Source organism: Talpa occidentalis, unplaced genomic scaffold (genome assembly GCF_014898055.3).
Source record: "Talpa occidentalis isolate TD23 unplaced genomic scaffold, MPIMG_talOcc4v2.1 talOcc4.10, whole genome shotgun sequence".
Lineage (NCBI taxonomy): Eukaryota > Metazoa > Chordata > Mammalia > Eulipotyphla > Talpidae > Talpa > Talpa occidentalis.
The window spans coordinates 72,129,799-72,152,567 of NW_023600993.1; the positions used below are offsets into that span (position 1 = coordinate 72,129,799).

General features: G+C 44.3%; 1 protein-coding gene across 3 annotated transcripts in view; it reads left to right on the forward strand.

Annotated features, from left to right (window-relative positions):
- The first annotated feature begins 860 nt into the window (after positions 1–860).
- Positions 861–22,769, forward strand: part of RRBP1 (ribosome binding protein 1) — a 64,886-nt gene continuing 42,977 nt past the window's right edge. For all 3 annotated transcript variants that reach the window (XM_037494256.2, XM_037494265.2, XM_037494288.2), the window contains exon 1: positions 861–900. The gene's annotated coding sequence lies outside the window, so the exon portion shown is untranslated. The remainder of the gene's footprint in view (positions 901–22,769) is intronic.

The following is a 22,769-nucleotide window of genomic DNA, read 5'->3' on the forward strand; positions in this document are numbered from 1 at the left end:
CTTCCTGTCTTTCCACGCAGATCCCTCCATTTACTCAATAAAATTCTTTCTGGGGTTGATAGCAATCTCCTTGCGATAGGCACTTGCCCTCCCGGGGTGAACCCCCAGCAGACCAGGGGCCTAGAGAGGGCGCTGTTTCGGAGGAAATCAGCGGTTTAATTTTTCCCGGCATTTGCGGGTTGCGCAATCCGCTCAGGGTGACACCCACTGCCACCTCAGCTTGGCAGGACCAGGGGCGCAGGCCCAGCACCGCCAGGATTCGAACATTCCGCCGCCCGCCTGGGCAGAGCCCGCCCCACGTCGGCGAGCGCGAGCAGCGCCGCGGCCCGGAGTGGGCGGGGCCGGCCAGCGCCCCCCTCCCCCGTTTGGCTGGGCGTTCCGGCCCCGCCCCGCCCCCGCGCCGGGCCGAGCGCCGCGCCGCCCCGCCCCCCTCCGGCCCCGCCCCCGGGAGCCCACAGCTCCTCCCCTCTCCCATTGGCCGAGGCGGAGACCCTCCTCTCCGCCCAATGGCCGCCGCGGTGGCTCGGCCACTTGCACTCTGACTGGCCAGCGACCGGCAGAGTGGCGGGGCGCAGGCCAATGGGGAGAGGCGGCTCGATGAATGGCTGGCCCGGGTGGGGAAGGCAGGAGGCGGTGATCCCAGCGGAGGGGGCCGTTCGCCAGCTCCGAGGCAGAAAGTGCCACGACTCCACACGCGCGCACGCAGCGAGCGAGCGGCCGGAGCGGACGGTGGACGGGGCGGGTGGCGTCGAGGTCGCGGCGCCTGCAGCTGCTCGGGGGCGGCTTCTCCGCGGAGGCTCGGCCAGCTCCTCTCTCCCGGCTCCGTTGCGGCGGCGGCGGGCGGCGGTGTCGGCGGCGGCTCCTGCCCTTCCCTTCTCCCTCCCGCGTCTCCCGCTGCAGGTAAGAAACTTGGCCGGGCCCTGCAGCCGTGGCGGCGTCGGCGCGCGGGCCGGGCCGTCGGGGCGCCTGGGCCGGGGCCGGCCGCGCCGCGAGTGACACGTCTCCTTGGCCGCCCCTCCCCCGGCCGCGCCGCCCGCTGTCGCTGCAGCCGCTACCCGCGGGGTCGGGCCGGGCCCGAGGGGCGTGTGCCCGGCCGAGCCCCGCGCAGGGCCGTCGGCGGGCGCGACCCGCGGTGGGAGCCCCACGCCCCTCGCCGTCCGGGGACCTGCGGCGGCCCCGCGGCGCGACGTGGCGATCCCGCCCGCCCTCCCAGGCGGGCCGTCGGGCCGGCCCGCGCGCTCCGAAGTTGGGTGAAGAAAGTTGGCGGCGGGCGGGGCGGCGCACAGCTGGCGGAGGAAGGGGTTAAGTTTCGGGAAGCGGCCGGATGACGTTGCCCGGCTGGAGTCCGGGCTGGCGGGGGTGGGGGTGCGGGCGGAAGGCGGTGGAGGCCGGCGGGGGGGGCGGCGGGATTGAATGGGGGGCCCGCGAGTGGGGCGCTGGTCCGCGGGCTGCGGCCTGGAGGCGCGTCGCGGGTCGGGCGGCCCCCGACGGCGTGGGCCTGAGGCTCGGGGCTGCCCCGGGACTCGGAGCAGGGACGGGGGCCGTCCGGGGTCCGGCCGCGGTAGCAACTTCCCGGAGTGCGGGACGCGGCTCCCTGCTCCCCCTGGCGGCGGGGCTGGGGGCGCCGTTTCCTCGGCCCGGCCGCGCGGAGCCCGGCGCGAGGGCGCCCTGCTGAGGGACGGGGGCACCCCGAACCCGGCCCGGCCCGGCCCGCTCCGCCCCGCCCGCGCCACGATGAATGGACCCGCGGTGCCAGGCCCGGGCGGAAGCGGGCACCTCCGGCCTGGCCCGACAAGCACACTGGCAGCCGGCCTGCCGGCCTCTGTCCGTCGGTACCCCAGCCGCACCCTGGGTCAGGGGAGGGCGGGCGGGGGTCTGCACCTCCTGGAGAGGCAACCCCTTCAGGGACCCCTTGCCAGATTATAGACGGTACATTTTATTTTGCTCGGTGTGATATGATAGTTGAGGGAGTGGGCTTCTGAAATCACAGCACCATTGAGGGTAACCTCGGCCAGGCCCTTCCCCTGCGGGTGTCAGCTTCCCCATCTGAAAAACGGGGCTGCCAATCATTTATGATTAAAGAGGAAAAAAAGCTGTAGAGACCCAGCACTTGCAGGGAGTCGTCAACAAGTGTTGGCTGTTACTGTTGGGATGAGTTTTTAGGAGCCTGCGTGGCACAGGAGGGAGGTGGGGTCTGGCGTCAGCCTCCTGCTACAGACGTAAGACAGGGCACGCACAAGTCCCAGGTTGGGATTCCATCCCCTTAGCACGCTTACAGACCCTGTGTGCAGATCCTTTCCTTATCTGTAGCCTGGAGATAGAACCACCCACTCACTGTAGGGTCGGCAGCCTCCAGGCAAATGCTGGGAAGAACCGGGACCTTGTGCAAACACAGGGCAGTTTGGCAATAACTCCTGGAGGTCGAAGGTCAGCTGAGACTAGGATGCACCCAAGAAATGAAACTTATTTTGAAGGCTCTTGGGAGCCTCCCTTGTCACTGTTCACGAAGTGTGCTGGAATCTTCAGGTTAGAGGGCTTTCTATGGCTTTTTCTGAAATTTGGGGGATTGGGCCCAGTAGGGCCTTGCATCCTGGGCTAGAGATCTCTTCAGAACTCTCCCTGCTAAGTGTCCCCTCAGTGCTAAGTCTTCTGTCCTGCTCTCTTGGGAGGAACAGCTGCATGTTTTTACACCAGCCTTGTGCAGTTGGGAGCATACATTCTTTTCCATCCCTGCCTCCTGCCTTACACTTTCTGTCTGCTCAGTTGTTTTAACTTCCTGCTCTTTGGACACCAGAGAAGTCTTGGTGATTCTACAGCATGCTACTTACTGTGGTGAAGTCTCAATTCCTTTATGAACTTTCCAAAGGTCATCTCCACTGTGGCCTGCCAACCTGTTTGTCTTGCAGGAAGAAGCTTCCTGTTCTGAGGTCCTGTTGATGCCACTTCCCTCTTTAAGTAAAAGATAAGAGGTGGGAGCAAACTTCCTAGTAGGTTAGGTTTTCCCTTTTCTTGGGGCATTGCAAACCTCTTGCAGGACTTCTGGGTCTTTTTGAGGATGGGAAGTAGTTTAAGATTAGGGAGGGGAACAGGAAGGGTAGTCTTGCAATTTGGTGATGGGTTTTAAATAAATCTGGAATCACTGAGTCACATTTGAGCAGTTATGCTCTTTGCTGAAATGAACCCTAAGTCAACAGGCTGCAATCATTATACAGCATCAAATTCTATTCAAGTGGTTGGATGCAAATGATTTAATTGTAATATTGGTTTGGTGTGTAGCAGGGACACCTTTCAAAAGTGGTGAGACCCCACGTTCTTACTTGATCTTTTATCCTGGGACTTTAACAGAGAATGACACAAACACAGAACTCTTTTGATACACCAGGTTTTTCATTGCTGATATCTTGTTTCGGAAGAAAAATAAGTTAGTCAGAGTTATGAAGGCAGAGACTGTGTTATCCATTCCTGTATCCTGGGCCTGGAATGTTTAAGGCCAGTTCCACGACAGAGTAGATGTTAACCAAATGAAGTACACTGCCATACCTGCTAACATTCTCATTAGTTATCCAGTTATCTTGCAGGACAAATGAAACTGAATCCAATTTGCTTTTTAAGGTTTACTGTTTAGAATCAGATTCCACAATTTAATGTTTATGTAGACATTGCAACAGTCCCAGTTTCTAGAGTCCGTGTGGTCATCCCATTCTGTGGGTGAGAACACGGAGGACAGTCGGTCAGGCTGTCAGGCCGGTTCCCATTTCCCAGCTGCTGGTCTTTTGAGTGTTTACCTACAGTGCTATATAATTCCACGCTCGTTAGGTATCAGTGGAAGGAAGGTGGGGAGTTAGTTGAAAATGTGGCAGTGTGAGAAGGTACTTTTCATTACTTTATCACATGTCTCCTGTGTCCTGTGCTTTCAGACACTGTCGATACAAACATGAAACTTAGATCTGTGTTGTCCAACATATAACCATATAGAGCAATTAAAATTAAGTAAAACTTAAAATTCAGTTTCTCAATCATAACCACATTTCGAGTGCTCAGTAGCCAGATGTTGGTCAGTGCAGATCTAGGTCATTTGCATTATCACAGAAAATTCTCTTGGACTAAACTGGTCTTGTGTTGCTAGAATTCTCTAAACATTCAGGTCTGTGTCTCTTGATTGTTTGGAAATATTTTGTGAGTCACATGAAATTAATTGCCCATTCTATAGGTCAAAAACATCTAAACTAGTGGCAGATCATGGGTTCATTCAAGCTAGTAAAATTTCACCTTTGGAAGGCATTTTTTCCTGACTGTACACATTATAAATTGCATATCAAGATAAGGTGGGGTTGTAGAGTAGGCAGCACAGATTGTGATCACTCTTGGAGAGATTTTTACCTAATCCTGACCACCAAAAGGGGTTGAATGTATCAAACACAGAAAATAGGTATTGGCAGAAAGCATATGGCTTGTAGGGAAAGTAAATATTTAATTCTAAGTGAGAGAAGCTGAGCAAGGAAGGCCACGTAGCGTTATAGAAAATTAACTCAGGACTTGCTCACAGGCTGTTTTCTTAGGCAGGCAAATTGTGATGAGTCTCCTAAAACAGACGGCCGGATATTCCTCTGTCTAAAAACCAGACACCTTGTATTTCATTTAAGTGCCATGAGTAACATGTATCTCCTGCCTGCCTAGCAATGGGAAGCAACTTTAATTTATAAAGAAAGTTTCGTAGTTTCTAAACTTGATTATTTTTGGCAAGACTGGAACAGCTGCTGGCCCCCAACCTTACATTCAAATATATGGGTGTTTTCATATGGACGGACATAACTTGTTACCTGGGTCGGTGACCGTTTTCAGAACTGTGTCATCTCATGGCTTTGAAAGGATCTTTGAAAGGATCATTGGGTAGTATTGGAGAAGAATTTTTGCATTCTTGGCTGTGCTATTCGGCTGATCTTGTTACAGGACAGGGAGAGGGGCACCCCAAAACTCCCAAACCTGCCCGCTCTAAATAGGTTCTGCCATCTACCACATCAAGACAAAACATGTAAGACCTTTAATGGAGAGTAACTTTAATACAATTAGTGTGCAATACAGAAAAAGACAAAGTATATAGCTTCCAAATCAAGCACCCAAAGTTACCCATCCCCTCGTGGGTAAAAGTCCACCCAAACAGGATTGGTCCAAAGCAAGGCCAGAAAGCCTGCTGCAAGTCCAAAGCACTGTGTGGCGGGGACCCAAAGAAAAGAGTCAGAAACAGTCAGACAAGTCTAGGAAGAAAAGAGCAAAATCAAAATCAGGATAAAGCTGCCATTGTTACCTCCCCACGGATCTCTCATGCACATCTGTTTCAACCAGTCCAGGACCAAGAAGCAAGCTCAGTTTCTTCACATGCCTCTTCCTTCCAGGTCTCCTTCTTGCCCTCACATCCAGCTTCCTCCCTTCTCCAGTCGCTACTGAGTTTCTTCTCTTCCCTGCTCAGCTCCACCGTCCCTTGGGTGGGGTAGGGAACCTGGAACCTCCCCTTTTCCTGGGGACCATCCTGTTACAATCTTAGTACAGTTCTGTAAAATAATGTAAGACCAAAGTTAACAAAGAACCTTGACTGATTATCAGTTGCTTACTCGCCTTTTGGTTAGAGAGGAGATCCTCTAAGGAAGTTATCAACTAATTAAAGTGATAATAAATACCTATTGGCCCAAAAGTTGGAATAAAAGACTGTCTTCAACCAAACCTTTAATTTCATATTCTAACCCTGGTTGAGGTGTGAGCAAACAGTATGTTTTCAGGCTGCTGTCCTGCATGGATTGAACTTGACCTGCGTATGAGATTTGTTTGGCTAGCCCCATGGTACTAAACAAGTCAGCTGCTTTTTAAAAACAATTTTTTTTTCATTAATGTCTAGATTGGGGAGTTCTCCCTTGAACAAAATGGGAATTTAGGGGACCTACCAGGTCACACAACTATGGACTGTGGTCTCCCTTTCTGGGCAAGGCCTGTGCAATTGTTCACCAGGTCCTACCCCAGTTTTCATTGCATGGTTGAGCTGGAGAAGTTCCTCCAGTATCTAAAGGCAAGGAGGATCTGGAGAGCATCTTAGTGTGAACTGAACCGTGTCTCCCGCTGAGCTGCAGTTTGGGCAGTGGGAGAAGCCCAGGTTGAAGTTTCTAATCACAGAAATAAGTGGTGTGACCTTGGACATGACTTTGCTCCTTCCTGGGCTTCAGTTTCCTCTTGTAAAATGAAACTAAGCCAGATGGCTCCATCTTTCAGACCACAAGCCTTAGTTTATCCTTAACTCCTTGCTCTCTCATACATCTGAAAATCCTGTCAGGTCTTTCTTCAAAATAGTCAGAATTCAACAATTTTACCTCTTTCACTGACACTTATCTTCCACCTGGTCCAAATCCCTGTCATCTCTCGCCTGTGTTATTTCACTAGCTCCAAAACGGTCTCTCTCCTTTTGCCCGTCGCCTCTGCATTCTAGCCCTTGGCCTCTACGTTCCCAGAGCAGATCATGTCAGTCCTGTTCAAGATCCTCCTTGGCCAAAGTCTTTACCTGAAGTGGCCTCGAAGGACCCTGCATTCACACCGGCTTCACTCCTGCTACATCCCTGTAGCATTTGCACCAATCACACTGGTCTCTTTGTTTCTCAGGCATGCTTCTGCCTCAGGGCCTTCGCATATGCTGCTGTTCTCTGTGGGAAGCTTTGTCCCAGATGACCACATAGCTTTCTCTTCTACCTTCTTGAGGTCTGTGAAATGTTACCTCCCTGGCCACCCTATTTAAAGTAGAGTGGTGACCTCTTGGCCCCATTCCCACTCTCTGTCCCATTTCTTTGCATGGTTTTCTCTTCATTATCACTATCTGTATCACTATCAGCATAAAAACGTGTCTGTTTTGTTTCCCGGAAGTATCCCTAATACCTGAAACAGTTACTGACATACAGGTGATGTCCATCCCTGCTGAGCTAATGGAGAGATGATTTTCTCGTGCTCATGTTCTATGATTTTATTATTCAGCTTGAAATAGTCTGGATTCCTAGAGTGTCCAATAAAAACACACCAAAAAACCATATTTCAAAGCCAAGTGATTTTTTGGATTCTCTCCAACCTGACTCCAGTTGGGAAATGGACAATAACAGTCATGGAGAAGCGCTACCATTGCTAACCATCCCTGTTCTGCCAGCAGGCCAGGATTTGAAGTGACCTTAGGGGAAGGCCTTGGGCGTTTGCTCTGGCCTGGGAGCCCTAAACCTCCAGGCTGGGTATATTTATCTCAGCGCTACCTGTTTCTCCCGGACCCTAGCTTGCAACGGGTCCCTTCCCTGGCATTCTCTTGGTTCTGGGAGGAGAATTGGCAGCAAGCGTCCTTTATTTCCTTTTATAGTTTGAGTGTTAGGTGGGACTTGGAGAGTAATTGCGTATCAGTGGTGACACACTTACTATGAAACAAAACGTTATTTTTGGTTTGAACAATGAGCTGGCTTACCCTGAAAAGAGATGAATTTTGTGTTTAGTGAGCAAGAGTGTTCCTTAGTGTTAGGAGGGAACATTCTTTACTTGTAGTTGGCATTCCATTCTCTCTTCTTTTAGTTAACTTGGTCAGACTGAAGAGGAAGAAGGGTTGATAAGATTAACCTCCTGCCTCCCCTACTTGGTTTTTCTTTTGGCTCTGCAGAGCTTGTGCACAGAAGCCCGGGAAAGTGGGAGAAAACAATCGAGCTCGCAGTCTGGTTGGAATCCCTCCCAGTCCTAGCCCTGTCCTTTGTTTCTCCTACTTTTGCTTTTCGGCAAAGAAATGACAAGTAGATCCTTGTTTCCTGGCCCTTTCTGCTGGGAGGATCTGACTCGCCCATTTTACAGGGAATGGTGCAGGACCCTCATTCTAGGCTAAAGCCTAGATTGTGGCTTTTTCAGATACTTCTCATTGTGTGGTTAAAATGTACCACTCAACTGCTTTAAAAGCCATTTTCTTTTCAATGAAGATTCCTGAATAGGAATTTGACATAACTTTATGAAAATGAATGTATTTTCATTTCTTAGGAAGCTCTAGATATTTGTAGTTATAAGAAAGAAATATACTTTCAGAATTTCATTGTAATCACAGTGATTAAAGAAGTCAGTGAAGAATAAATGGATTATTGACACTCTTCATGAATCGTCTTTGTGATAAGTCCAGGGACATTTCAAAGGTCAAGTTTAACCTCAACTCCAAGTCTACTCTTACCTGTTTTATCACGTCCCTCTTAAGTTGGAAGCCCCCAGCCTTGTTATACACATTTTGACTTTTAAAAGACAGTGGGGACAGTACAGCAGGCATGGCCTCAGACAGTGAGGGTCTGTGGAGTGGTTAAGGCAGGAGATGACAGCACACCTTCACCCTGGTTTCAGCCTTCCCACCCTTCTCCTTGGTGGGAGCAGCATCGTTACATTGTTGGAGGGCTGATGTGGCAGTTATGAAAGTGTTATGACAGATTCTGCAGTTATGAAAGATGCTTCTCCTTGAAAATTCATGTGAAACTTCTTCCTTTCAAAGTTGGCATGTAAATATTTTTTAAACCCTTTACTAAGAGTGCACGCATATAAGAATGCACTGTCATGAGTTTACAAATCGATATACTTCCACAAACCAAGCACCCCTTTTAACCAGCAGCTCAACAAACAGATTACCACCACCATTCCCAGCTCCTTATGTGTCCACCCCCCCTCCACTTGCTGTCTGTCCCCAAGGGCAACTAATCTCCTTATTTCTAGAAAACACTTTGAACTCAGTGTAAATGGCAGCTACTCCTTGGGTTTTCATTCAGTGTTGTGTGCGAGATTCTTCTGCACGATTGGGCTAATTCATTCTCATGGTTGCATAGTATTCCAGCATGTGAACACATCACAGTTCATTCATTTCACTATGAATGGGTATAGGGGTAGCTTCTAATTTGGGCCTTTTTAATAATATGATATAAATAACTTTATAAAACATAAAGACTTACCTCTGACTTTGGTGACTGCTTGTCCATATTTCCACTGGGTTAATTCCTAAAAGTGGGATCACAGGGACACAAGGAGACAGGCTCAGCTCACTCTTTAGAAAAGAGTGCCAGTCTTTTTCCTAAAGTGCTGGTATTTTTCACTCCTGCTAACAGTGATGGGAGCATGGACTAGATTATTCAGTGGTTGACTTTAAAAAAAGAACCAGAATAAGTTTGAGTTACCATTGCTATTAACAAAAAATAATTCACTTATGTTGAATTTTTCTGTCATAGAGGTGAGAATGTTTGGCTGTGGAATTTGTTAATCAAAGGTGGGCCTTTGCAAAGGACTTGTGAAAGAGGGTCAGATTTTATTACCAATGAGCTGTCTCTTAACCACAAATCCAAGTGAAAAAATAGCTCTTCTGGTAGTGGTTAAATAAAGGGAGGAGTTCAGCAGAGCTCAGAGCTGGAGACCAAGTTTTTCAGGCATAATATAATGAGTATTAGTGTATTAAGTGGAAGTCTTAAAAACCAGAGGACCAGCAGATGGGTACCAGATGTCATTCAGTGCTAACCTACATACACATTTCTAATCTGAAATCCATCCACTTTCTGGAATCCTTGTGCAGAGTCCAGGGTTAGTGGTGCAAGGACACTGCAGGCTCCCCTCCTCCTGGGATTGATGGATTGGATTTGGAAGTATCCCTTGCACATAGCACAGAAGCCCTTGTCATGTAGCAGGGATGATCTTTTTCTTTTAAGCGCTTGATTGGACAGGATTTGCTTTGGGTAGGTATGACCACAGTGCCAAATGTTAGTAGCTTAAAGAAGGAAGGGGCCACTATGTTTCTGGTGATGAAGATGGACTGAGTGGTCTGGACCTGACTTCTGACAAGTAGGATGGGAGACGTATACGCAACAGGTAAACTGCTTCTGAAAAAGCACTGGCTTAGACAATACTGAAGAAGAGAGGGAGACTCTGAAAACTTGGTGGAAGGAGTATACTGAATGTGGGTACAACCCTGAGGGCATTTGGCACACTGAGTTTTGATGGCATCTTTGGGTAAGGGTGACAGAGATCAAAGTGGGTAGTGTGATAGAAGACCCTCTGAGCTAGAGCTACAGAGGGCTGCTGCACTGTCAGGGTCAAAGTGCATCAGAAGTAACCCATTCCCCTCCTGAGGAATGTCCCTGTAAGTGTAGAAATCATCACACCAATTCAAGAATTCTTTCAAGACAGCCTGGATGGATACTGCTCCTGGCCAGTTTACAAGTAAGCAGATCTTTGAAGGACTGAGTTTTATCCTATCTCAGTGAAACATCTATGGAAAACAGGGATAATAGAGTGTTGACATAGCTTTTAAACAACACTTTTACAATACCCCACATAATAGGCAGGATTGAAAAGATGTACAAGAAAAAGGAAACTATGACGACTTAGCAGACTTGAAAAAGCAATCAGATACAACTTCTGGACATGAGCAGCTCAGTAATTGTAATGAAAAATCCAGCAGATCAGATATAGCTCAAGAGACTAAAGAAACTGGAAGATAGAAGAAAATATACAGATTTCACCTTAGAGAACCAAAATATTAATTTCTAAGACCAGTTAAGAATCAGGGAAGGATAGACTGAGACATGTGTCTAATTGGGATTCCAGGAGGGGGAGTGATCAGGGACAGAGCCAATGCATGATAAAGGCTGAGGTTTACAGAGCGCATGAGACACCCACCCAAAAACAAAGTAAACAAAAACTCCACTTGTGAAAACTAATGATTTGGCAGCAAAGAGAAAAAAATGTAGAGTAAGAGAAATGAAGATAATGTTTAGTACAAATACAAACCAGGATTATTGGTGGCAAATGCTCACTATAGAAAATTCTCAAGGATGTTCTTGGAAGGAAAGTAATACCAAATGGAAATAGCGAGATGTACAAGCAAGGAAGAATAAAGAAGGCAGTAAATATTGGGCAACTCTAAACAAATGTAAAAGAACAATGATAATGTTTGTCAATGAGGAAGGGGCTGGAAAATGCATAGGATTAAATACATTAAAACAATCACACCTAAGTTAAAGGGGTAATGGTGTTAGTGGAGAGGAGTCAAGTTTTGTTTAACTTTGAATTTTGGGAACCCTGCTTGTTATTTTTTAAAGGTTCTTACTAAAGAATGGAAAATGGTATATTCCGTAATAGTGGGGGTGGGGTGGGATAGAATGATTAAGAAATAGTCCAAAAAGAAATAAGAAAGGACAGTAAAAGAACCCCCGAACAGGGCAGGAAAATAATACCAAATAAGATTACAGATTTAGACTCAGATATTGGCATTCATATTACATATAAATTGACCAAATACTCCAGTTAAAACATGTTTGATTTCAAAATTTTCAAAGATTGGCCATATCTGGGGCCTTAAACTATATCTCAACAAATATCACAAGATTGAAATTACATTGAAATTGATTGAATTGCAGGTAGTTTGAACTTAATTCTGTTAAACTGAAAATATGAATTAAAAAATAAATAGAAAAGCTCCATGTGTTTGGGAATTAAATAAATTGATTAAAATATACTTCTATTTATTTGTAGGCCAAAAAAGAAAAATAGATGTTAAAAATACTACACATCAAAACTGTGGGATGTAGCTAAAGTGTTCTTTACTGTAAAATAGGAGAAAAATGAAAATTAATAAATAATCTTGCTTCAGAAGTTACAGCGGGAAAAAGAAATTTAAACCAATCAGACAGAAGTAACAATGAGAAGGAATTAATGAAACAGAGAGCAAATATATATAAAGTAGAGGTTCAGCAAAGCCCCAACTTCATTGTTAAAAAGATGTTAACAAATATGTAACAAAGTTGATCAAGAAAGAGGCACAAATAACTATTACCAAGGTTATAAAGTAGAACTTCACTACAGATGTGGTAGACATTAAAACTAAGTGGTTAGTATGAACAACTTGTGCAAAATAAAAATAAAGCATGTCCATATCATTGGTGTTTATTAAAAATACTGGAAGGATCCAGAGGAGGGGGCTGTCCTGTACATCATACATAGAAGATATCCTTTTTATATCTCAACATGGCAATAATTTTGCAAGTTCTGACAGTTTCTAGGAAAACATAACTTATTAACGCTAACCCAAGAAAAGTACCAAGAAAACATATAGCAAACATCACACTAAAAAGCAGGAGATCCTGGGCCTCCCCAGTGGCGCAGCCGCTGAGCGCTGGGTTGCAAAGCTGCCCGCAGCCTCTGCAGCGCAGTTTTGATCCCCGGCCACCGGGCGAGGGTCCCACATGGTATGCAGACCTCTCCTGCCGCCTGCTTCTCCCCTCAGCAGTGTACTTCATCAGTCTGCCTGTTCTGCTCTCTGCTCTTGCTCTGGTGAATTCTCTTACCCTCCTGTGCTTCTGACTGTACCCAGTGCTTGTGTAAATAAAATTAAAATAAAAAAAAAAAAGATGAAAAGCAGGAGATCCTAATTTTCCCTTTGAGATCAGGAAAAACAGGATATCTTCTTTTTAACACTGTGTTGGAGGCCCTAAGCTGTGTGGAAATTCAAAGAAAGTGAAGCAGGAGATGGGAAGGTTGGGAAGCAAGGGTCAAAACTATTAGTATAGGCAATATGCTTATATATGTAAAATGTTTTTTAAAAATCTATAGCTACTAGATTTAAGCAAGGTTGGGGGTAGGAATCACCCTGCAGAAATATAGAACAAAATAGAAAGTGAAACTTAAAAAGCATTTGTAGTAGTGTGAAAACTATGAAGAACCAAGAAGGTACTCTTTCCAAAAACATGTAAGATCTCACCAGTGAATGCATTATTTTCCTTTATTAGAATTACTTGTTTTTTTCTGTTTAGATGTGGTCCTTACAACCATATTAATGAATGATTCCTATCTTGATGAGATATTCTGCAAACACTCTTGAGTGTTGATGTGCTAAGATTTCATTGAATACAATGCCCAAGAGACTGATCCCTGGTTTCTGGAGCCTAATGTCTTAATGCAGTGAGAATTGTCATAGGCTTGCACGTCTTTGCTGTTGTGATCATTTTGAGAAGTCAGGATTCTTGATTCCTAACTTGTAGACATGCTATCTTCATTAACAAGGTAAAACCTGTAAGCTTCAAATACCTACTTTTCCAAAAGCTATTATTTGGAGAAAAACAAAAACATGTTTTTTCCTCCCTTAGGCATAGAAATTGAATCTGCAATGACTGATGAATAAGCAAAGACTATACATTTCTATTTTTAGTGTTTCAATCTTTCTTTAAAGTGAGTTGCGTTGTTTCTCCAAAAGAGGGAGTCTGTTGTTTCCATCTCCTTAAAACATGAAATAAATTATATCAGAATACATCTTTTAGTTACCGCATTTCCTTCTTTGTTTTTCTGAGTACATAAAATCAGATTCCATTTAAAATTTTAGATGATTTGATCTTTTTTTCCAAATATTTTAAAATGTTAATGTTAATAAGTATTTATTTTTTTTTAAAGATGAACTTATAAAATAGAGATCGCCAGAGGTCATAAAAGCCTAGGGTGGGGGCCGGAATGGTGATGGTGGGTGGTGACTAGAAAGGAATGAGCTGACCCTGGTGAAGGTGGGGTGTAGTCGACTGTTGTCTTTGTGTCTTTGACTTTAATGTCCGGGTGGGAATAAGGCTTTGTGTCTGAGGTGGTGAGTGAGCACTGAACCTCTCCTGCAACCTAGAAGGGCTATACCATGCTCAGTGAAAGGACAGACTTGTTGCGAGGGAAGACTCACATATTTTGTCCTGAAACCAAAGAGTCAGAGTCTGAGAATTTGTAACAGGAGGTCCATGCCTCATGTGAGAATTAGTCGTTGGCTGCTGTTTTCTCTGAGGGTCAGTTGAAGGAAAAAACAGTTCTTCAACTCAGCCCAAACAGGATCGCCATGGTATAAAATCACTGTTAAAGGTGTAAAAGTAGGTAATAAAAAACATGTTAATGTCAAAAAATAACACCAGGAAAAAAAAATCTGGTCAACTTAAAAAAAAAAAAAACGAATAGAATAATTAAAAGGCTGTTTATAGAGCTGGGTAGAGTTAGTTGAAGAGACGACTGGTGAAAGTGGACGTGTGTCCAGGGAGTTTTTCCAAATGATAGTACAAAGTAAATGAGGTCTAAATAGGAGATTTACTACAAAGAACTGAGGCAAGAAAATTTTCAAGGAACTAAGTCCCCATGGGTTTTCTAGAATTGATGACAAGTTTGACTCCTCAAAGTCAGGAGGTACAATGAGCTTGAACAAAGTAAATAAAAATAAATACACACCTAAAAATTGTTGAAACCTTAAAACTCCAAAGGTAGATCTTAAAAGTAATGAGAGTTTCAAATAAAGTTTTATTAAGGAATGACAACTTGACAGCACATTTCTTAATAGTAACTTCCCCTTCACTCCTGACCCCCCCCCACCAAAAAGAAGCTAAACATTTCTTCAAAATAACTGCCTGATAGGATTCTCTACTCAGTTTATCTATTTATGAAGAATGAGGGTAAAATAAATTTGTACAGGGCTGTATTGGCTGAGAAAGTTTATCAAGGAAAGATCATTGCTGAAAGAACTAGTCAAAAATGTACTTTTGGAAGATCTTGAAGACGGAAATGAGATCCAGAAATCAGTAATGAGCAAATTGGTAAACATTAGCTATCTGGAACAAAAATAAGTAGTTCAGGTCAATGTGATAAAGAAAGGGGTATGCTGATGTGGAAAGGGGGCTCTTATTTAGATGGAAGGGCAGCATACTTCAGACCTTCTGTGCTGCTTCTTTTAGGTAGGTGGCATTAGTGGAATCAGGTCAAGAATGATGTGTGTAAGGGTAATAAAAAATAGACTTTTTTAAAAGAATGCTTACTAAAAAGAAATAGAAGGGACATAGAATATGTAAGTTCTGAACACTAGAGGGAAGAGTGATAAAACTTGAATAATACAAAAAAATGCAAAAAAAGGGGAGTGATCAAAGAAAAAGTATAAATAAGAATCACAAAATAAGGATATAAACAAGTCCAGTTATACAGGAAATTGGAATAGATATTGATGAACTAAACCTAATGCTAATAAAATAAATTGCTACTCTGGTCTTAAAGTAAAATCCAGCTATATGCTATTTTTAAGAACTCCACTTAAAACATGAACACAGTGGGCCTCCCCAGTGGCACAGCGGTTGAGCACTGGGTTGCGAAGCTGCCCGCAGCCTCTGCAGCGCCGGTTCGATCCCCGGCTACTCCCCGGCCACCGGAGGAGGGTCCCGCATGGTGCACAGACCTCTCCTGCCACCCGCTGCTCCCCTCAGCAGTGTACTTCGGTCCTTCTGCGTGTTCTGTTCCCCGCTCTGGCTCTGGTGAATTCTCTCACCCTCCCGTGCTTCTGACTGTACCCAGTGCTTGTATAAATAAATAAATAAATCTTAAAAAAAAAAAAAAAAAAAGACCCCTCCCGCCTTTGTTTAAAAAAAAAAAAATTGACCATAGCCTAGGAAATTTCACCAAATACATAATCTAAATTAGTGTTTCTCCAGCTGAAGACCGACCTAATGTAAACCTCAAAGTTAGTTTTGTTGGTTGTGAAAAGCCTTTCTAAGTTTTTTGATGGCACAGAAAATATCATTACATCCCATGTACTAATATTGAGTTTTTTGTTCATGATAGCTTTATTGCTTCATGTCTCTCTACATATACATATGCACATGCTGGTGTGTGTCCCGGGTAATGTAAAAGTTATTTTTCTGGATCATGGTTAAGTCTAAAAGGTTTGACTGATAACACACAGAACAGATTCTCTGTGACAGAGCAATTAGAAATTATCAATAATAGCTCAGAACCCCCATGTGTTACGAAGATTAAGTACACTGCCACCTCACAAATTAAAGAAGTCATACAGAATTAAAAATACAACTGAACTCTTATAAATATGCTTTGCATTGCAGCTTAGAATAAGAAGCTACAGCCCCACTTACAGGGAAATTTAGTACCTTAAATATTTGCTACAAGGAAAAGTAAAACCTGAAAATTAATAAATGTCCATGACAAGAAGAAACAACAGAATAAACCAATGAAAGCTGGGGGAGGGAATAATGAAAATTATTTAGATCAGATTACAAATCCAAAAATGCTGATTCTGGAATCATTTAAATGGAATTAGTTAAAAATAATTACTCTTCAATAACAGATCTTGAAACACCAGATTCTGACAATTTTACAGGCACGTTCTTCCAAACCTGCAACTACCAGGAAAAAAGGGATGTTCCTTAACTCATTTCATGAGACTGACCTTGCTACCAAAGCCACATGAGATCAGTCCTAGAATGTTCTTGTACCTTACTCACCGAGGGCACATATGCAAATACCATCAAAAATATGAACAAATGAAATCTAGTAATATATTAAGAAAGAAAACTACCACCAAGGAATTTTTATATCATAAGTATCTATGAGTTAGCATTAGGATATATTGTATTTCAACCCATTTCAGATCAGAGAAAATGTCCAGTGATAAAAAGAATCTGTTAAAATTCAATACCCACTTGTTTAAAGTAGAAAAAATAACCAGGAATATGAGCTTAATGAGATAAAATGTTTCTACCAAAATCTTAAGATCAATACAACACCTCATAGGCAAACATTGGAGTTGAGGCTCAGGGGTGAGGCCAGGCAGCGCTTTCTCCACCCTGCTCAGCTTTGCTACAGAGTTCTTAGTTCTTTGAGTCAGGAAAAGACATGAGAGATAATATGACTTAGAAAGCAAGAAGCAATACTCTTTTCATAGGTGATATTTTACAAAGAAAAATACAAGAGAATCTACAAACTCCTAGATCTGATGGAAGTTTAGCATACAAGTTGGGTAGACAAATGACACATACAAAAATAAATAACTTCGCTGGTTGTCTATAGCTAGAAATAAAAATATTTACAAGAGATAGCATTTTCTAGTACATTTAAAAGTGGCAATAACCTTAAAACAAAAAGTTCATGAAAAGTATCGGCAAGTGTAAAATAACGTTTAAAGACAGGAAGGCCCTACATTGTACAATATCAGTTGATCATACATTCATCTGTAAATTTAGTGTGATTCAAATAAAAATCCAGTAGCGTTTTTGGAGGGGGACTACATAGACCAAAAAATGTGGTGTTTGGGCCTCCCTGGCGGCCTAGGGGTTAAGTCTCAGCGCTATCACCCCTACAGCCTGAATTCCATCCCTGGCCAGGGAGCTAGCCCACATATGGCACAGCAGACCTTTCCTGTCTCTCCTGCTGATCCCTTTAGCAGTGTATTTCAGGAAATCCACCTGTTGGGTTCTCATTCTGTCTCTGGTGAATCTTCTCAACACCCCCTCCACCCCCACACCTCTGGCCTACACCCCAGTTCTTCTTTTGCAAAAAACAAAAACAAAAATGTGTTGATGTAGAGCATAGATAAATATAATAGTGAAACCTAGTGTGGTAACTGATAACAGATCCACGCATATTTCAAACTGAATGTGAACAGATGTGGCTGTGTAAGTCTAGTCAAGTTGGGGTCGAGAGAGACTAGACCTAATAAACCAGTCAGGAAACTGCCGAAGAATTAATGTGATGTCACTATTTCCTGTTGTATGACAGTTAATTCCAGGTGAATATAAAACTATAAAAAGCATTACTGAAGCTTTCAGAAGAAAATAGCTTATTCTATATGATAAAATGACTTTTGCCACATGGTTCTCTCCTGTCGTAATCGTAGGAACAATGGTGACTGGGGGACAGGGCTGTAACGGAGATTTTCCTCTTGTAGAAACCATTTTGTTCCTTTTTGAGTTTTACCCAAAGGAATTATGTTGCCTCTATTCAAAATGAATGAGCAGTTATTTAAATTTAAATGACAGCAGTATTTTCTTTTCCTTAAAAAAGGGAAACATTCTCTTTATGACTCTCGGGTAGTAGCTGTCAGATAAGAATGACAACTGTAAAGGCAAATGTTAGTCAACTGGACTGTGTTAATGGCATAATTAATAGTTATTGTCAGAAAACACTATAAATTGGTTCAAAGAAAGATCATGGACTTGAATACATCTAAAACTACAATGTTAATATCTAAAATGTGTAAAGGATACCTATAAATCAGGAAGAAAGACAACCTGATAGAAAAATGAGCAAAGGATATGAATGACACTAAAGGAAACCCGGATGTCTGGACCTCTGGTAAAGTGGAAGATGCAGTGTTACATCCATTCAGTTGATACCATGTCTCAAGTTTAACACAGGAGGAAATGTTTGCAGAGATGTGGGGGGAAAAGTGCCTTTGGGGAGCAGTTTGGCAGCCCAGCAGGTACAGTTGTAGGCATCTAGAAAATCTGCAAAGGCAAACTGGGAGGCATGTCACACTATAGTTCTGTATGAATAGCATAAAATTTTGAAATGTAAATGCCTGTTATGGGAGTGTGAGTCCATTTCCATTTGTGGTCACGACATAGGAATTAAAATGAACTATAGCTAAGTGTATTTATGTGAAGAAATCTCAAAAATGAAGTTTAATTTTAAAAATGTTGTCCAATACCTCTAATAGTAGTGTAGAGCATGTACTAACTCTCAAATAACTGTTTGTTTGTGGAAACACACGTGTGCATAAACACCCATGGAGGTGCTAAATCATACATTCCAGATACTGGTCTCCAGAAGGATATATAAGATAGATATATAAATAATATATTTATGTGTGTGTGTTTTAAGTATCTGTTTTAAGCATTTATGCGGTCAAATACTGGATTTGGTAAGTCTGATAGGTAGTTAAGTGGATGGTCCTGATATTTTCCTTTATTAAAAATACTTCATAATATTCTTTAAAATAAGGAACGAGAAATCTGGATCCACCTGTGTCTCTAGGTTCTCTATTTCATTCTGGTTGGATTTTAGTTTTACATCTTCCTGATAGGGCACCTTGGTCTCCTAGGAAATGTATCTGGAGGCTCGTTTTCTTTGACACCTCTCCCCACCTCCCCCCTTAAGCACCTGCCCTCCCCCAGGAGATGGTCTGTCCTAGGGATTCTCTGAGTACCCACACATGGCCATGGCATAGCAGCTGGTTAGGGTGAGACGCAGCCAGCCCCAGGGGTACTGTTGAGGGTCCTTTCACAGTGCCACATTAGAAGCAACTAGTTGGTCTCAATGAGTTAGCAAATGTATTTCATGTCTAAAGAATTTGGGACTTCACTTATTTTTGTTCCTGAATCCTTACCCCCTAGGAACAGAAGAAAAGCCACTCAAAGGACCCTTGAGATGGGTCAGTGAGTAGTCAGCCAGCCAAACTTGGGAGTGGTGCCCAAACCTCTGGGTGGCTACAGGCTTCCTTCTCTTGTGGGCGTGTATGAGGGAGAGGAAAAGGTTCACCTTTTTGCTTGACACTCTGAACATACTTGCAGTAGTACCTGGTGGCACAACAGGTTAAGACACAACCTATGAAGCTATCCCCAGCCACTGCAGCACAAGTTTGATCCCCGGCCAGGGAGCTACCCACATGGTGCATCAGACTTTTCCTTACTCACTCGCTGCTCCCCTCAGCAGTGTGTTTCAGTCGATCTGCCTGTTCTGTTCCCCACTCTGTCTCTGGTGAATCCTCTCACCACCACCACCACCCCCCCACCTCTGGCCTGTACCCCAGTTCTTGTATGCATAAATAAATAAATCTTTAAAAAAATAATAAAAAAGGGCCTCCCCAGTGGCGCAGCAGTTGAGCGCTGGGTTGCGAAGCTGCCTGCAGCCTCTGCAGCGCCGGTTTGATCCCTGGCTGCTCCCTGGCCACTGGAGGAGGGTCCCACATGGCACACAGACCTCTCCTGCCTCCCGCTGCTCCCCTCAGCAGGGTACTTCGGTCCTTCTGCCTGCTCTGCTCCCTGCTCTGGCTCTGGTGAATTCTCTCACCCTCCCGCACTTCTGACTGTACCCAGTGCTTGCATAAACAAACAAACAAACAAACAAATAAATAAATCAATGAAACATCTTAAATAAATAAATAAAAATTCATGTTTCTTAAAAGTTTCTGGAAGGCCTCCCCGGTGGTGCAGTGGTTGTGCGCTGGGCTGCGAAGCTGCCCACAGCCTCTGCAGCACCGGTTTGATCCCCGGCCACGGGAGAGGGTCCCACATGGCGCAACAGACCTCTCCTGCCACGCCCGCTGCTCCCCTCAGCAGTGTATTTCGTCAGTCTGCCTGTTCTGTTCCCTGCTCTGTCTCTGGTGAATCCTCTCACCCTCCTGCGTTTCTGACTGTACCCAGTGCTTGTATAAATAAAAATAAATGAATCTTTAAAAAAAAAGTTTCTGGAATTGATACAATGTAGGTCTTTGTGGTCAGACCATATAGGATATGGGTGGGCACCCATCTGGTCTCATTCTTTTCCCTTTTGGGGAAAACCCTTAGGGAAATTCCAGCTGGGGCTAATTTTATGGGGGTTTCAGAAGCAAAGCACCCAGAATGTTAAACTTGAGCACAGTTGGTAAGCAGCAAGCATTGGCTTTATTGTCCCTGGGAATCAGGGATTTCTTCATGATGTTTCTGCCCCATCAGGCTGACTACAGAACAGGAAGGCTGTCTGTCACTTAGATTTCTCTGCTGCTCCAGTGATAAGATCTTATAGTCTTAAAAAATCTTAGTGTATTACTACTTGAGACTAGGGTGTTTCATTTTTCTGTGAAAGAATTCTTTCAAAGATAGTCTAACTCAGAAATTAGTGGTGAGGATATCATTTCTTTTTAGAGCAACCTGTTCTACCTAAGTTGGGAAGACACATTTATGCTCCTTTCAAACATGGAGTTGCATGAGCTGCAGAGGAAAAATATCCACCAAAGTTTGCTTTTCTCAATTTTGTGCTTCCAGTGGGGCTCTACTTTCGTATTCCATGTTTGTGAGTAAGAAGCAAAGCTAACTTTTCAACCTTGGCTTCCCCCCCCCCCAAAGATTTATTTATTTATGCATACAAGAGCTGGGGTATAGGCCAGAGGTACGGGAGGGTAAGAGGATTCACCAGAGACAGAGTGGGGAACAGAACAGGCAGATTGACTGAAATACACTGCTGAGGAGAGCAGTGGGCGAGCCAGGAGAGGTCTGCTGCGCCACGTGGGTAGCTGTCTAGCCGGCCGGGGATCAAATTTGTGCTGTAGAGACTGCAGATAGCTTCATAGGTTGCGTCTTAGCCCCTTCTCGCCACCGGGGAGACCCTCACCTTTGGCTTTTGTGCCATCACCAGGAGGCTACCCAATGCCTACAGCACTTGCTGAGGAACAGACTGCCTTGTGACTCCACAGCTCCACCAGAGACATCCCGGAACACATCTTTGGGAACTCATCTGGGCCTTGGAGAGCTTTGGCCAGGGTAACCAGGCCCCTGTAGATCTGCTGCCTCCGGAGAAGGGGTGTATTTCAGAGGATTGTTGTCTTCTGAATAGACCGAACATAGTTTTAGTTGGTGGATGCCCACCAAGATAGAGAGGTTGACCATAGAATGTTTCAGGCCTTCTTGTCTCTGCCCTCCCAATCACTGGGAGCTCTCCAGGGCTCAGCAGGCTAGTTCCTTTTCAACAGCTAGCTATTGAATGTTCCTGAAAGGCAGATTTGGGAGCGCTTCTCATGGCTGTCATACATGAGGGAACCTGACAGGGGGATCACACAGTCAATACCCGAGGCCAGAGGTCAAAATCCACTTGCTCAGCATTTGAAGACTTCATGAGCCCATGTCAGACTTTGCAGAGTTATGGCCTGCAAACCACGGGACAGTAGTTTAGGGGAAATGTTACTGCTGCAGCTGGCTGGTGTTACTTCTGTGGAAAGCATGTGCTATGAAGTGTTTGTCATGAGTTTATTAAGCCCTTTTCCTGCAAGGGTTTCATTAAAAAGGCACAGTGAATTCATGTGCTTGTTCTGCATTAGCAGTGACTTTTCTGAGAACATAATGCTAAGACCTTTAAAACAATTTCTTTTCTCAGTCCCTTTAAAATGCACTGAGGTCAAGATTTGGATTTCATGATTATTTAGAAATTTCCACTCTTTCCCTTCATTCCTACTCAAAAAGGAGCCTTAACTTCTAAGTCATTGATAAGCCTGGACCCAGCCTATCATTTTGCCCAGAGATTTTAGGGGGTAATCATTCACCTTTCTCCCTTCACTTCCCCTTCCACTTGCCCTTACCCTCCTTATGCTAGTGTTTGGTTCGCTAATTCCATTGTTCAGCCTCTTTAGTGGGGTGAGGCTTTTTTTCACTCTGTAGTTTAACGCATTGAGAATGTAATAAAACATAAAAATTAGTTGCTAAAAGTTGAGTGTATCCAAATAAACATCTTACAGTTCCTCACTGAAGAACCAGGAAGGTGTGGCTGCTGCTGACCCTTTGGACTTTGGTCCGTTGAGGTGGGCAGGGGTGCTTCATCCTCTTAGAGTGTGTCATCAGACTAAGGGTGCCCTCCTCAGGCAAGAATTTGTCCTGGTGATACCACCCTCCTCTTCCTCGCAGTCTGTGGATGTAAAATTCTAACCTGAAGTCTTTGCCTTGGTGGAGTTCCTAAGACTGATGCTTCCTGTTTCCCAGTGTGCAGGCAGCAGGTTCTTTCCATAACTCTTCAGTAGCTATCCCTGGCAAAAAGCCAGTTTTCTCACCAAGTCCTCTATCACGTCGTAGCATTGTAAGGCAAAGGTTGGCTTCTTTGGATAGTTGTGTTTATCAGCACTGGGAAAGAGGGAGTCAGCAGGATAGAGAAGTCATATCAGGGGCCTGCTGGCCATAATGAATGTGGCCAAAAAACTGCAGATGTGTTTGGTTTGGCTCATG